Raw genomic sequence first — 17,169 nt, forward strand, 5'->3', positions numbered from 1 at the left:
ATAGACGGGATTTCGATTGGTAATTGGATTTATTGAACACTTAACAGATAGTAACTAAAGTAACTACAGCGCTGTCGCTAATTCACACACTCTACATTATACCACAGCACGTAGTAAATGTTCTCAGTCTGCCGTATCTTCACAGGTAGCCGTCTGGTAACGGCTTCCAACTCCCTCGCTTCCTCATCTTACGTGTTCACGTCCTTACCGGCCGACGGCTGTCTCACAACTAACTACATTCTAGACTTGTCCTGCTAATAACACCTCGGCTCGGACCGCATAGAAAACATCGCTTCCAACAGTTCTGTTGTAACGGAAAGTAGCTGTTGCACGGGCCATGTAGAGAACGCCTCTTCCCAGTTAGTCCATTGTTGCGTGTTAGGAATCTATTGCATAGTAATGGGCGTTGTTTGCAGATTTATTACTTAACAACGGGTCTACATGCTACAATATTATCATCTGTTTGTTTTGAAATACTGTCCATCTCTTTTCTTTGTTTAAGATCAGAGACAAAATTTCTCCTAGAACAAAAATGTCGTAATAGCCTTTTGAGCTTTGAAGTAGACAGGAAAATAAACTGAATGGGGGATAACTTTGCTCTATTTTAATATGATTTTAAATTCTTTATCAATTCTCACAGCAGCATTAGCAATCAATAGAAATGTTGTTAACAGCTACACGTATTTCACGATGACGCATCAACCGAGAAAGTAAATGTGATGACAACGAGAAAGGCAGCATTGGAAAAGGAAAGTTTCTTAAAACATCCTTTGCTATTTTGTTGGGGGGAAGCTTGTAATCCCTTCGTTAGTAAACCTGGAGTTCGAAGTGACACCGCTCGAATATGATAAGGGAACTGTTTACACCACGAACAGATAATTACAATATATAAAAGTGTAGAATTCAAAACAGATTTACATTATTCTAATATATATACATATCAGGTAACAGAACCTGAAAATTTAATATCCCTAACAACTAATTCTATCACTTTAATCTATTTTGAGCCAGTTCAGTCCAGTTCGCATCATCACAACTGACCCATTTGACGTTTGTTTCATATTAACCTCACGTTTTATTTTCGGTCTTACATATCGCCTTCTAATATATTCCTCTGGCAGCGATTACCACTTCTGGTTCGTATTCTGTGAAGTTCTGGTTTCTAGTCTTACTACGGAAGCCCCTGCCTTGACCGAGGGTGTTCGTGGTTTCCATCACTCTCTCCGAGGAAATGCTGGGACAGTGTCTTAAATTACGCCACTAAAGCATCCGTCCACTTTGTTTCCAGTTCATCAGTCAGTTAACAATCCTATCGCAGAACGCTCTATAATATTGTGGAGTGCCGCCAAAGATGACAGAAGACGACACGTCAACTGATAGGCAACGGCCTAGGCAAGAATGTATACTTCCATGGAAATGCAATACCAGCGGGCCGTTGCCTAGGAATAGCTAAACAACAACGCATTTCACAAGAAATGAAAGGATAAAAATGAAAACGAATGAAACGTATAGCGTTCAATAACCCAAAATAAAACAATCAGATGCTTCCTCGCCAAATTTTGGCATGTTATTGATTCGTCGTAATGAAGACACAGAGAGAAGTTCTACTGTTCACTTGATACCGTACAAAATATTTTGCAGACGGTTGTACAGATGAGTGAGGCAAGATAAATGGGATGGAACTAAGAATACATGTAGTTGGAACAGTAGCTGTGGCACCATTGTTTGGACGAGCAATGACAGACCTGTCCAGTAAGGTGGGTGGTCTCCTCTTAGGACTCCTACCTTCATTCAACTGAATGAATGTATTTATAAGACGGTAATATGATTGTGTATCTAGCGATGCTGTCTGTAACTCTTTGTACTAGCACATCACTTATATGAGGTGATGTACAGTCTCGCGCATGAACCATGTTTCGGCTTAGAAGAGGACAATTAGCACGAGCTAGATGTCCTTAAACAAAGAGTGTTAACTCTGCGGTAAAGTAGTTTCCTCGCGGAGCGGTTCTGCTGTATCTGATCTTCGATGATTGCCTTCGGAAACAAAACTCTATAGACAGGTCTACAGTTCGGTGTACACATTTTCCAAACATGTTCTTGAGTTTCTCTTCTTTCATTGGTGTCTAGAAGGGAGCCAGTCAGCCAACAGTGCAGATAGACTGCACAGAACTGTACAATGCAATGCCAGTTGTGTGATGAGAAGAAGCCAAGGAAAATTAAAGTAAACCTCAGACTGAGATCTGAACCCAGAACAGTAGAGAATAATATTGGTATTCTTACCGCAGCTTTCGAATTTGGATTGAAAGAAAGAAGTTAACATACTGAAAACATGACATGTTTTAAATAAAGTGACGTGTTGTTGGTGGGTTCTGATGATACTAGGGACACTGATGCTAGTATTTAACACCATTTCAAGAAATAACCACATTTACATCTGCTATAAAACAGTCTGTAATTAATTACATATTTATTTGAGCTTTACACATGTGAATTCGAGACATGGGGATATTTTGTTTCTTTACTGTTGACACTATACAATTCGGTAATTTCAGCCAGAATTCCTAAAAACCTGTTGAATTAAAAACGTTTCTAAAGCTGCATACATGCAGTCCAGAAATTTTATCAGTAAACATGTACCTTTTATCCCCCCCTTGGCATTACAGCCCCAGTGGGCCTAGGCCTACCTCCATGAATTCCGTTCACTTCGGTTTTTCTAGATCTTACACATACGGTAGGATTCCTTGGGCGAGTGATCAGTTCGTCGCAAGGCCTCTACCTGTAGACAAACACAGAAAAACGCACACAAACATCCATGCCGTGAGTGGGATTCGACCCCACGATCTCGGCTTCCGAGCGAGTGAAGACAGTGCATGCCTTAGACCGCTCGGCTACCGTGACCGGCTAAACATGTACCTACGCCCGGCTAAATATATTTGTGAAATGCGTTATCAGTCCTGAACAACGAGGTCTAAATATGGTGCTTTGAAAGATCGGCCAAATACATTTCTTATGATGATTATAAATATCAGGCTCATGATGACAAAAGAAAATATGAAGAAGTAAATATAAATATTAATTAATCAGTTTGGAGTTTATATAGTATATAGGTACTAACACAAAGTTCAGGCTACACCAACAAACCAGGCGGAACACTACAAATAACAAGTTCCAAAGTGTAACTACTCCATACAAGAAGCCACATTCCCTAACAAGAATTAGAATGCAAGCAATAATTTGCTCTCATACACCACCATTTTAGATTTTATTTTGATGTTAAAATCGTATTTTTATTATTTAATTTTAACTTTCACTCTGAAGACCTTGTACCAAGGCAATATCAAGAACAAAGACAACCTCACAATATGAACCCATATACACGAAATTATCATTTGATGATGACCCATTAGGGATCGAAACAAGATGTGTCATAGATACAAGACGTCAATGTAAACAGATCATTTGTATACTTGCAGTTCTTGGCTGAAAATACGAAATAAGGGAATTATTCGTATATAGGTAAAAATAATAAATTTTGAAACTGTATATTACAATTAAATTCGAAAAATGTGTAGGGTCTGAGATGCTCACAACATTGGCTATGAAGAGTTCTATCTTCTGGGACATACTGCCGCGTAGCCCGATTAAAGTTAACCGACGTTTCGGAGGAATACATCACCTCCCTCTTCAATGCCTACCAATTAGCCTGGAGAGAAGCAATCATGAAGCCTGAGGCAAGTAGCATGCTGGATTCTTGCTTGGTTTGCTGTCTGACCCTGAAAGTGGGAGTGAGGAGATCCTTTGGAATTCCGATTGAATTTCACTGGACTACACGAAGTTCGAAGTTATGCATAGCAGAAGATAGAACTATTCATTTGGAAACCTGATTTATATTAATGAACACTCTTGAAGATGATGAAAGAAATCCGACAATCTAAATTGTGATTATAAATTTTAATTATATTAAATTTTAAAGTTGTGGTATGAGATAATTTTTAAGATTTTAATACAGACTGTAACATGTTTTTACACACATGCAGTTCAGGGATTTCCCTTTGTAGAACCGTTGGCACTTTTGATCTGCCCCTCATGAAAGGAGAAGTTTAAGAACAGCTCCGATGTTACAACGTTCAAGTCGCCATATCGGCAACCTATGGGTGATTTTCTCGGATTAAGAATGCAAAGTATGACTGACAATAGAAAAGCACTAGACATTTTTTACTGTCATTATTTTTACCCAATAAATATGCACCACATCCTGTATGATCGAACAAGTAATATTATAAATAAAAAAAGTAAAGCGAAACAAATGCAAATTATGATCGTAAAGAATAATAGAAGCATAGGGAAGAAACGAAAAAAGAAAAACTTGTTTGTATGAGTTTAGGTATTGTTCTGTAACATCTCGAAAGCGTCTCATAGCATCCCTTATACAATAACTCTAACCCTTCAAGAAACCTGCTTACTTGTTTAAAAGTGGGTAGCTCCCAATACAAAAGCTGCTTGCTTTCGTATGTAAATTTGGTTTCATGAGAGAGGCGACTAACCAGACCTCTATCCGCCTGTTAGTCTTGTCACCAGCCACATTGATGTGACTCGCAAGTATTGATGGGACGACATTAATATTCTATGATGGAAGAGATCGCTTCGGAGTCTTAGGGTCAGATAGGGAGAAGGTGGAAATGTAGATCTTAGAGATATAGGCAGTAAGGGTGCTGACTGGACTCGAGTGGCACAGGGTAGGGTCCATTGGCGGAGTGTTGTGACCACGGCAAGAGATTTTGTTTTACGAATATATAAAATACGTTAAAATTCGCAACACGTTGATGGGATATCAGCTTCTGAATGAGGATTCTGCACAATAAAATTCGTTCTTTAGGAGGAATGGACCCAATTTTAGTACAGATTTTATTTAATTCATTGTGAGTTTCTTTTATTCTTAGCTCTCTATTTTTCTAGATTTAACCCAGAGAGAATACATACAGTAAACACATAAATCATACGAATATATTTATATTACATTCTCTTCTTCCATTTTAACTTCAAAATTTTTATTTGTCATATTTTGAAAAATTGAGTATAAATATTCACTCAACTGTAATGAAATGTTTAGCTTTATTTTTTAATTTTGGATTAGAATATCGTAGCATCATTCATGGACGTGGAAACCTCAAATCTCAAGTTATTTATATTTGCACAACACTTAAGCTTGAGCCCTAAGAGAAAAATATAATAAGGAATTTGTAAACAAATTACTGAGAATGTAAGAAAGAGGAAGAAAAAGAATGGAGAAAATGACAATATAGGGAGCGTCATTATTCTTACCCGTCATCTAATGTTTGCAGTGTGCATCATTACTATACATATATGGGAGAGCGGATAAAACTCTGTCCCTTAACTTTATCCGAGTGAAAAGGACTCCTGGTACGGATTTTACATGATACTGAACGTGCTCCATACCCGACTATGGAGTGGTAGAGAAAGGGTTATTAAGCCAAGAGGAATGAGATGTGCGGCACTTTTAGTACTCATGATGATTTGTGGCATATGTAAGGTTAGTTGGAAGGACATATGGGAAGTGGGAATATATGGGAAACTCATGGTGAGGATGTCTCACACAAGTGGCACTCACGGTGAAGATGTGTGGCATATGTAGCACTCATTTTCAGATTACTTTGCTAACAAAATGTAAAACTATCCCAGTAAAAGGACCATAGGTTTGTGAGACGTCGAGGCTCCCACATTTTCTAGACAATCGACTCACAGATGGCAGTAAGGTTTTCATCCTTATGCGCCGGCCGCCCTTTACCCACCAAGAAGATTCCTAGTACTCATTTCTGTTAGGGGCTGAGTGGACCCCAGGGTCATAGTGTGGCTGGAACGATTATGTCAATTGGAAAACGCAGTGACTTCATCGGGAATCGAGCCCGGCTTGTAGCATAGTTCCTCAATCTACTACGCTGCCGTGTGTCCTCATTTTCAGATTCCTTATTCTGGGAAACTACATTCTAGTCCACTCTGCATTCTTGACATCACGATTATGTTATAGCTCGGTCAAAGCACTTCCTTAGTCAGATATTAATTAATATTAAGAATTTTAAATCGATAATCGATAAATATGTTTAGTTCAAGCCCATATGAACTCTATAGTTGAAATATATCTATTCTATCTTGCTGTTATTCATGTCGAAGTCGTCTCCTTCTCAATCTCTAGGCTTTATATGGATTTTCTCTATCCGTCCTACTAAATATAAACAACGGAACCCTAAAATGGACCACTATTGTTTAGTTTCACATCCTTTCAATTTTTCTGTTCACATCATTTTCCATATCACGCTAAGTATGATCAGTAAACCAAGAAGATAGTGCTGAAGTACAGCATACGTAAGGCTGCAAGTAACACATACGTGTTATATGGCCTTTGTTGTTTGTTGCAGGATTAAACCACGAATTATTTTTTTTATCTATGGCTCCACAGCGGGCGAAGACGACAATAACTCTCCTTGACAGCAGAAACAAATGCGATCATCTGTCAATATTTCCATTTTCACAAATAAAGTATATGAAGATTTCCATAACCCCCCTCCGAAGGTGATAACCTCATTTAACTTCTCCACTTGCCTCACCCGTATAGAGAGTAACAAGCTAGCTTTATCAGCGTAGCAGTGTGACAAATCGAACAGCCAAACCTTCCTCCCTCTACCTGTCTCTCTGATTACCCATAAGTCATAGCTAGAAAGAAATGAGCAGTTGCTCCAGTTCGCGTGTTCGGTAAGACCGGGTTGTGAATTTGTGTCCATTTCGTTTGTTATTAGACGTGTGTTACAGTAGGTAAGGTGCTTGAAATGGCGCGAATCATACGTAATATACATTCGTAATGATACAAACGACAGTTCCCACAGTGTTAGAACTGAGTGTAGTGATTGTCACCCGAAACCTAAATCCCGCCTCTGCGTTAGTCTGCAATCTGAAGTGTTCTCTTAACATTCTGGTATTGCAAAGCCTCGTTGAGTGACACTGAAGCAAGCAGTAAAAGGTAAGGGATTGTTTTAATTAAATATTAGGTGAATTCGTCTTTTGTTGGTTATGTCACTCCACGGCAGGATCTACAAACTGTGGCTCGCGGGTCACATTCATTTAATGCTCATTATGTTTCGGCAGTAAGGCTAATTTATAAATCTCGAAGTGTATGGTAGGTCGCACACCGGCATGCGTCAAGACATGCAACAGTCAATACATGATGTCTGCAACATGACGCAAAGAAAGGAGCACATTTGAAATGAATGAGATTATGAAAACCGCCGCATACCGGTCTGAGTCATGATGCTGACGTCAGCTTCATGCTGACGAATCACGAATGTAGCAAGACTGTGTCTTTTGTCTCATGTCTTGATGCTTGTCTTGATGCAGTTGGTGTGCGGCCGCCCTATGAAACGCCGTGTAGTCGTTTTAATTTACAATCAGAATGGATATGTGTACCGATGTGGCACTGTTACTGAAGACACAGAGAAAACGAAAGAAATTGCTATAAATTATGATGCAATGTTCGTTAAGTGGCCGGTCACGGTAGCCGAGCGGTCTAAGGCATGCACTGTCTTCGCTCGCTTGGAAGCCTCATGGGTTCGAATCCCAATCAGGGCATGGATGTTTAGTGTTTGTGTTTGTGTTTGTGTTTGTGTTTGTGTACAGGCAGAGGCCTTGCGACGAGCTGATCACCCGCCCAAGGAGTCCTACCGAATGTCTAAGATCTAGCAAACCGAACTGAAACGGAGAATTTCATGGATGTAGGCCAAGGCCAAAATTGGGACTCTAGCGGTAAAGGGAAGAAAAAGTTAACTAATCCTGCGTTTGTTGCGGCATCACATGTCGCGCATGCCCAGAAAGATACCTCAATAGGTTCGCCTGAATTCTAGTCGGCCACATTACGTTAATGCATCTTATCAGGGCTGGATATATATTCTATTTTACAAGTAGTGTTTTTGTTATCAGTTTCTTTTTGGCGATGTAATAGTTCACTTAATATCATTAATATGGTCAATGCTTGGAGTATGAAATGGGTGGGACATCTACCAAGCATGGTGGAGAAGAAAAATATACACAGAATTTTAGTAGGGAAATCTGAAAGAAAAGATCATATGGGAAACCTAGACATTGATGAAAGCATAATATTATAATGGGTCTTAAAATGGGTTTTTGACGATCTGTACTGGACAATTTGACTAAGAGTATGGCTCAACTGTAGGCCCATTTACACATGATACTGTCTCTTTGCTTTTCGCAAGAGACGGGGATATTTTATCTAAACGGCGACACTCAGCTTCGCAATAAGGACTTTTTTTTAGGAAGTTAGTTGGTTAAATTGGCCATTTCTTCTGAATATTGGCTAAATATTAGTTAAATCATATAAATGCTGATCTTCCCCTTATGAGATAATGATACAGCGAACGCACTATCTGAAGTAGAGATCTGATTTAAATACAGAGTGGCTTAAATTCAGTTAACCGTTTGGTAAAACGTACACTGAAATACGTTAGAAATTTCCTTATTACTTACTGAATTTACTTTTTTTCAAAATGAGAATCTCCATGTTCATAGCACAACCCACAATGCTCTGAAACCGTTCTGTAAATTAACTGGCACATTTAAATTGGAACATTCCCGTTAATAGGAGAGAATATTTCAGGTTAGCTGACTCTTAGTTCACTCTGTATATTTATTCATTCATTCACATTTTATGTTACTCCCTCTGAAACATAGAGCATTTGTGAAATGCTTCGTTTTACTTCAGTTTCTTAATCTTTTAGACAATCGGTAGGACTACTTGGACTGGAGATCACCCCATCGCAAGGCCGCTGTTATACAGGACAACAGAAGCACAGAATAAATGCAGACATCCATAACTCGAGTTGGATTCGAACCTACGATCCCAGTGTTTGAGTGGGCAAAGACATTTCCTTCCTTAGATCGTGTAGTCACAGTTACTGGCACTCTGTACGTATATGCGTATCAATAAGTCAATTCTCGACAACTTGACCTACCAACAGTCACCTATCCAGTTTGTATTTCATGCCTCTCCTGAAATAATATCCTTCGGAATATTTTGCTTTGTTTCTGTCATGAAGAACACCGGTGAGACGCAAGATCGTTGAGTGAAAGACAGAGAGAGATAAGGTAAAGCAGACATGACAGAGTTTTAGATAAAGATTATCCTAACCATAGTCCTATATTGGAAAGAGGTGGGGAGGTGAGTGGTGTGTGTTGTCTGTATGAACTCCAGTCAGCAAAACGACCAAAACATGCTTTGCTGGCAGAGTGGTATCAGCGAAGGAAGTATCTTATTTCTAGGCCGCGCCATAGCTCAAGCGGTTAGTCGCTGGCTTCCCACCGCGGCGGCCCGGGTTAGATCCCGAGTCTGGGCAAGTGGGATTTGTGGTGGACAAAGTGGCGCTGGGGCAGGTTTTCTCCGAGTACTTCGGTTTCCCCTACCAATCTTCATTCCACCAATTGCTCCACAATCACCCTGACCTATCATCTGGGGCTGGTACAATAGGCCAGAAGTGGCCGCAGTACAAGGGACTTAGTCCAACCCCACTGGCAATAAAAGAAATCTGATTTGATGGGGCATTGGCTGCTTTCTTTTTATTAACAAGTAGTGTCCGCCCCGTACTGGAAATGAGAGTGTGATGGGAAAGAGAAGACGAGAATTAGTAGAACCCGGTGGACCGGTGTGTACTTGACATAGCACGATGCCAATTTAGATAAAAAGTCAAATGTGTAAGTGTTCTGCAGTCCTGTTTCAATCAATCGCCTACTTTCGGTTCTCAGTCATCTACAGTGGCCGTAACTATTCGCAAGTTAGTCTATGTATAAAAAACAAACTCCGTGGTTTTAGTCCGCAAGCGAACGATACCGACTGAGCGACCGCTGCTTTTCGGCGAAGTTAGTGCGAAAATTGAAAATACTGCCGGAACATATCTTCATTATCCTTTTGTGTTTCCTCTTTACGCACTGATTAAAAGGATAGTAATATTTAGAGATAAATTTATGTATAATATATAAGTAAATAATATTTCAGCTAAATATATTTATATAAGTATATTTTTCCAAACAAGATTTTAAGATACGAAGAAAGTCGTCTTCTGGGTTTAGGCGCCGTGTANGTAATCGCCGTGAGAACCTCAAAACTTACAAGATTTTAAGATAGATTTATCATTTTTAGCATTTAAGGTTTTCACGGAGGTGGTTATTCAGATGGGTCTTCTACGTTGTGCCTTCATATAGTCCCGTAGTAGGCTACCACGATTTCGATGGGAAGTGCTACCTCCATCTTCAGGGTTGACCATGAGTAAGAAGGCAGCATTATCCTCCGAAACGTTGGTATCCTCCTATAGCTCTACATGTTATGCACATTTTTTGTTCTGAAAATTATATTTCTCGGTGTATTCGGTATGAAGTTATTTTTCATCAACTTCGTTAATTACAGCTGTAATTTTTATGGCCGATGTGTTTCGTTCCCTTGCCTGGTTTTCCTGGGGATTTTCTTTATACGTCTGTCCCTTCAGTGTTTCTCATTTGGTATTCCGTAAAATGTGTGGCCAATTAAGCTTCATATCCTGGCCTCCGCATAATTTTTATCTTACACCCACCGTAGCTCCATTTCACTTCGCATCCGATGCCATCTCGTCATTAGTAAACATGTCTCCCAAAATTAATTGTTCTTGATGTAGGCTGAGCTGGGCTTCCTTCCCTCTGGTGACTGCCAAGCAGTCTAGCCACACGACTAAATATTCTGACAAGCAACGGATATTTGGGCCGGTCACGGTAGCCGAGCGTCTAAGGCATGTACTGTCTTCGCTCGCTCGGAAGCCGGGATCATGGGTTCGAATCCCACTCAGGGCATGGATGTTTGTGTGCGTTTTTCTGTGTTTATCTACAGGTAGAGGCCTTGCGACGAGCTGATCACCCGCCCAAGGAGTCCTACCGAATGTGTAAGATCTAGAAAAACCGAAGTGAACGGAGAAGTTCATGGAGGTAGGCCTAGGCCCACTGGGGCTGTAGTGCCAAAGGAAAAAAAACCGGATATTTGTAAGGTGGGTTTCTTGGTTTTCATGGATTTGAGTTTACTTTTTTTATTTATAAGAAGAAATATTTTCGACTGTAACATCGTGTAGTCAGTTAAAACTCAGCAGACGTTTCAAATAAACATATTACCCACATCGTCAGGATCGAAGAATTAGCAAGCAAGAAGATACCTGTCTCGTGTGGGTTTCTGTACTTAATACATGACAAATTTTACGTGTGCTTAACTAACTAAGCAGTGCGCCATGAAGACGTATAGGGGAGTGGATGTATAAATCCACATTTTCTTGGCCTCGGCACTAGCTGGAAGTGAGCGGTCAGCTTCATCACAGTTGAAAGTAAATTGAAATCAGCAAATTACTATTGGAAATTAAGCACAGTTATCAATCTATTCTTCTTATTGACATTACTGTCATAACTGAAACATATGATGAAAATTAAACATCTTGTAAATGACAGAACTTGTCATTATAGGCCTATGGAAATGAAAGTGTCAGCCTTTTCGTGTAAGTGTGAATGTATGACAAATTTCATTTCTGATTGTGCTGTACTCGTATCTCACATGCCTCTTCTTCTTTTCCCGTGTTAGGCTTTGTGGCCTGTTCCCAGCAGAACTAATCTGGAACTATGGAACTTAACATAAGCGTCTGTAGGCTCCCCGGACTAGGGATCAGCTCTGTCGCAACTCTAACCACGTGATAAAGGGGTAGGTGAGTTGCAGCGCCAATCCGAACGCTGTGGGGACGAGAAGAATTTCTCGCTCATGCCAAGATACGAATGCCGATTCCTCAGTTGTCTAGCACGCGGCCTTGTCTGAGTATCCCGACTATGTATGTATGCATAAGTGTGAAGGTGTCGCCTCCTGGTGGTGTATCAAAACCACGCTCCGTTACTGTTTCATTGACAACTGCTTACAGGTTGGCCAGACACCGTAAGTTTTTATATTGACATGTTCACCAGCGTAACGTGCCAGCTTTTGTGCATCCGCTACGAACAGCCTCCATAAAAGACAGGATATCACATGTCCATCAAGTAACGTATGAAAGAAAAATTTCCCCCTACCATTAAAAGAGCCCGCCGCATGTTCGGACTCTCAGAACGCGTTTTTGCACGTATTCTTTAACATACATCCGAACTGTTCCCTTATAGGCTAACTTTTGTTTTGTTTGCCTACTTTTGTTACTCTTATTAGCTCAGATCACAATAAATCTCTCCTTAGACTAATGTAACTTATTCACATCTCGTAGGTAATTCTTTCATTTTACAAGATAGAAAACTTCCAAATCCCTCCTGTGTTACTTTATCTGAAGTTCTCACACCAGTGGCAATAAAGTGGGATATTTTCTGGAATATGACGGTATGTAGTCCTAACCTGAGTTCTCTGGCGTTTCGGAGAAACATAGTGAATCAGTCTTTAGGGTCGAAGAATACACCAAGCAAGAAGCTAGCAGCAAGCTTACTTCTGGGTCGTTACTTGACTTACTCTCCGACCCTAAAGATGGAAGCTGTGTGTTCGGCCGAAAATGTGTAAACATCTATCGGACTGAACGGCGTCACATCTTTACGTTCAAAATCATCATCATAATTCCTTTTGTAACTAAAGTTTCGCTGGGAAAGTGTCCTGAGCAAGCTGTATGAAATATGCAGGCTCTGTACCGTAGTGAATCAAGGGGCTAGAAGGGATATGTAGATTATAAATGCAAAAGGTAAATTGAATGAAGAGAAATAGGAGACCAATACTTATGTGTCTCTACAGTTGAAAATCAAAAGGATCTGAGATTTGCATACGGAGTGATACTTCCCTTGCGACCGGTTCCTGACGTTGTATCACTACCCCTTGATAAGAGCGATCGATTATACCTATCCTCCACAACGGGTTCTGGCTAGAGAGGCATGCACGAGATTTGCTTTGCATACGGTAGAAAAGAAACGGCAATATAAACAGGAAAGATAGGGGCACTTTGATACAAAAGATAGGGCGAGGATTGATGCTCAACAAGATGTATCACTAGGGTGATATGTGGGATAATATTAAAGATTTTTTTATTATTTGGAGCCGCTGTGTTTAACAGCCAATGTAGCGAAACGGTAACAGGCCGTTATGATTTAGAGAATAAATAAAATCGCTGTGAAATTTCCTGGAACTATTTAAATTAGCAGCAGTTCCTAGCAGTTCTGCACTCAGATTAAGACTAATAACTAGCCATGACAACCGTGTCAGTTGTAATTCATGCATTCGAAGGATCCTTAGATAGAATCATGAATTTTTATACGTATATGATGAAGAATGTTAAGTATCAAAACATTCCTGCATATGCCCCCGAGCAGAACAATTTTGAGCCAGTTTACTGGATTTCTTTAATGTCATACAGTCATCGTACCAAGGTGAATATGCGAAATTTTGCCACTGGCTGTAATTGATGTAGGTTACCAAAGTTCGTGTGGAAATTGGGTTCTGGCGAAAGGAATGAGAATTTTTAAATTTTGTAGATCGTAAATAATAACACCGAACTGTACGATACCCCCAGGTAGCTTTAAGTGGGTCTGTGGAATTAATGAACCGTTGGGGCTAGGCGTGTGAATTTTTGCATGGCCATAGGTTTTTAATGCACTAAATTTATGTATGGAAAACTGATGGTGCGTGACCGGTTACAAGCGTTTTGTGCCGTGCGACAGTCTGAAGCAGTATCAGACAAGTATATTCTAAAAGTTTCTGACGATGGTGTATAACACAGAATTACTGGGTTTTCGGACTTTTCCCATTGCCCGGTATTCTAGAAAATAGAAAACACGACGTTTCGGAAACTGGATCTGTTTCCATCCTCAGGTGAAGGGGGAGGACACCTACTCAGTTGGGCCCCTTAGATAGAGGTAATCTCAATCACTGGACAACCCCTGTCTATCACAATTTTATTGTATATTTTCTTGTTATCTACCGCCGAATTATCCAGGTCTCAGGTGAGTCAGTGACGGTGTAAATGTGACAGGGGTTTTCCAATGATCGAGATTAGCTCTTTCTAAGGGGCCCAACTAAGTAGGTGTCTTCTCCCTTTCACCTGAGGATGGAAACAGATCCAGTTTCCGAAACGTCGTGTTTTCTATTTTCTAGAATATCGGGCAATGGTAAAACTCCAAAAACCCAGTAATTCTGTGTATATGAGACACGTTCTTCCCAGAACTATTTCTTGAGGATATATGTATATATGCCATATATTTATGGGGAACATTGTTTCAGGCTCTTTAAGCCCCGTTGACTAATATTTCAGGTACTTTTACAGTCCCATGATCTACATGTAAAGTGTTAGGGCATATATATGAAAACAATTTAGACATTACATGAAACTGAAGATGAAATTCAAGTTCTTCGAAAGTGGCTTCTTGTGCAGGAATCGTACAATACAAAAATTGTAGGCATGCCTATGCATGTTTGGAGTTCTATAATATTTACAGGAAATTGAGCTAATTTTTAGTTGCTTCACGCATACAGACGGACGGACGGACGTGGGGATTTTCTTTGGCGATCTGCAAGGTTAAGAACACGTCTAAAAAAGAGTTAAAGTCATATAGGATAGTAATGCCTTTAGGACATTACGTAGGAGTATGTTGCCCAATCATGTGACTGAACTGCGCTTTTTCTTATAACAGAACTTAAACAAGAGCTCTCGTAACCTAGAATAGTGTTCTAGGAAAGATTTTAATATTTAAAAGTTTAAGACTGCAGAGAGCCAATAAAATAAAAGAGTATTCTCATAGTACCAGATGTGAGCCAATGAAAGGAGAAAGGCGATCAAGGGTTGACATGTTCTTCGAATAAAGAATTATAAGAAGGGGGAAAATGAGATGGAGGAATGTAAAACAAGGTATAGAAAGGCGAGTTCCTTTATTCTTTTTTTAATCACCATGCCTTCCTAAGTCACAGTCGGAACCTCGCGAAATGAATTCGTCTCGCAACAGTAACAGCTGAGCCGGTCTGGGTGCCGCGCCGCGCCGCACTTTCAATATGTACAGCAATCGTTCCCAAGAACTCGATAGGCCGAAATCTGTGCTACAGTGACATATGGCTTTCAAATATCCGACAAGGAAACTGATACAAAAAATATGATAATTTCACGATAAAAATAAAATCTGTTTTTGTTGTTGAAATTTGTGTATATAAGTAGGTCAGTCTCTTTGCAACTTTAGGTATGTTAGTTTCAACACTAATCACATACGCTTAACATTTATTGATAATAATTATCAAAATGTTAAAAAAAATTAAACAGAAATTAGTTCAAGGAATCTTCCTGGGGGTATAGGGCGGCCAGCCCGTAAGGCTGACGACCTCACAGCCATCTGTGAGCCGATTCTCTAGAAAATGTGGGAATATCGACGAATCACAATCCTATGGGCCTCCACGAACTGCTACAGAGATAGCTCCACTTATACATATATATGCATGGGAAAATATAACAGTTCTACTCTATCGATCTTAAGGCATCCGTGTTTATAATCTTCCAATTCAAAACAATATATAAAGCTATTACTGTAGCTATTGGTCATTTATCTGATATTTTATTAATAAATTTACCAATTCTCTTTATTTTACAGTGTTAATTAACGCACAAATATCAGACCAAATTCATAGACTTGTTAATGCTGTTAGAACTACTATATAAAATAATTTATTTTCATAATATTCGAAAGCCTCCTGGAAGTAGCTAAGCTAGGCCGAAACGAGTAAGGGGGTATAATGTTTTAAACGCTAAAGGTGGTTGCAATTAACGGAAATTAAACTCATTGATTATTAAGATTTTGTCATTTTAATTGCTTACTAAGTCTTATACGTGTTAGCATTTTATCCCTGTAAAGGAAACTATCAGTTTTAAAAATGTTTTGATCAGTATTTGTTTTGCGTCACCTGTCCCTTATATTATTCTTGTCAGAAAACTCTGGCGTCTGTCCGACATTGTGGGACTAAAACGGCACAGTGTCTGCGCATGCGCAACACGGCAAACGAACTAGTAATCAAAGTCACCTTACATTATTTAACCAAATTAACCACGTGCAAGCTTAAATTGTTCAGAATAAGTAGTTTATTCTGAAGAATTATAGGCAAATAAATTGTGCCATGGAAATTTCATTACTTGCGAATAAACGATGAACAATTAAAAATATGTGTCTCTAGTAAAAGATCAGAGAATTTTGCAAAAATTTTAAACAACAGTCTTCTTTCATGGAAGCGTGACACCAGACCGCGGCACGCGCATCAGCTATTCTCCCGTTTACTTTTCCTGGAATGTTCAGCGTCTGTCCCGATGCGCCATCTGTCCCGGCTTTACCTTATATTTCATTTTCTTTTATCAGGCCGGAAGATGGATGTTGAACTCAATGGCAACGGACTGGACAATGTCTTGGTCGTAATTTTGATACATTGCTGTCGTTCCAAAGAATTTACCGCCAAAATTAAACCTACTTTGAAATAAGTTTATTTTTTTCGCGAGGATTGTAATATTTGTTTACTCATTGAGAAGAACCATGCAGTTAAGTGGAATTTAGTTGGTGCTACCACCCACTCATTAAGGGGTTTTGTAGAACTCTAAAAGCGAGAAATCGATACATGTGTGACACGACGTATGTAAGGACTTAAGTCGTTGTTGCATGCGTGTTGTGAGTGTAATGGTTTATGACTTGACCCGAGCGCGTAACATAGAGACGTGCTTGGAAATATCTGTAACGGATTGAGGACGTGACTTGGAAAAAGAGACAAGAGTGTAAGGCAAAGAACTTTGGGGTTGCCGTAGCGACTCACGGTATGTGACATGTTATGCCGCTCCACCCCCTCCTCCGCTTTCATATGTTGCTAGGACCATGTGAATATGTTTGAGCCACCATCGCCCCCCCTTCAACCCTCGGCACATAGACACACCGTTGAACGATCATATATTAGCAAGAATACGTACAATTACTTAAATTATTTATTTAATTTAGAATGCAAATGTCACATCAACTTTTATATATCATGTAATCTGTGGCCTTTGCTTCTCTCCTGTTACTATTTTTCGACTATATTTACTGTCTGTTTCGACGTTATCTGTGCCTCTTCTGTCCTATCTT

At 39.7% G+C, this 17,169-nt stretch overlaps 1 long non-coding RNA gene across 1 annotated transcript in view; it reads left to right on the forward strand.

The window, feature by feature from the left end:
• Positions 1–6,770: 6,770 nt before the first annotated feature.
• The window catches only part of LOC117282651, a 320,533-nt gene continuing 310,134 nt past the window's right edge, over positions 6,771–17,169 (forward strand). The window contains exon 1 of the long non-coding RNA XR_004513475.1: positions 6,771–7,033. This is a non-coding gene — a long non-coding RNA (uncharacterized LOC117282651). The remainder of the gene's footprint in view (positions 7,034–17,169) is intronic.

The sequence above is a fragment of the Cryptotermes secundus genome, unplaced genomic scaffold, assembly GCF_002891405.2.
Source record: "Cryptotermes secundus unplaced genomic scaffold, Csec_1.0 scaffold13, whole genome shotgun sequence".
NCBI lineage: Eukaryota > Metazoa > Arthropoda > Insecta > Blattodea > Kalotermitidae > Cryptotermes > Cryptotermes secundus.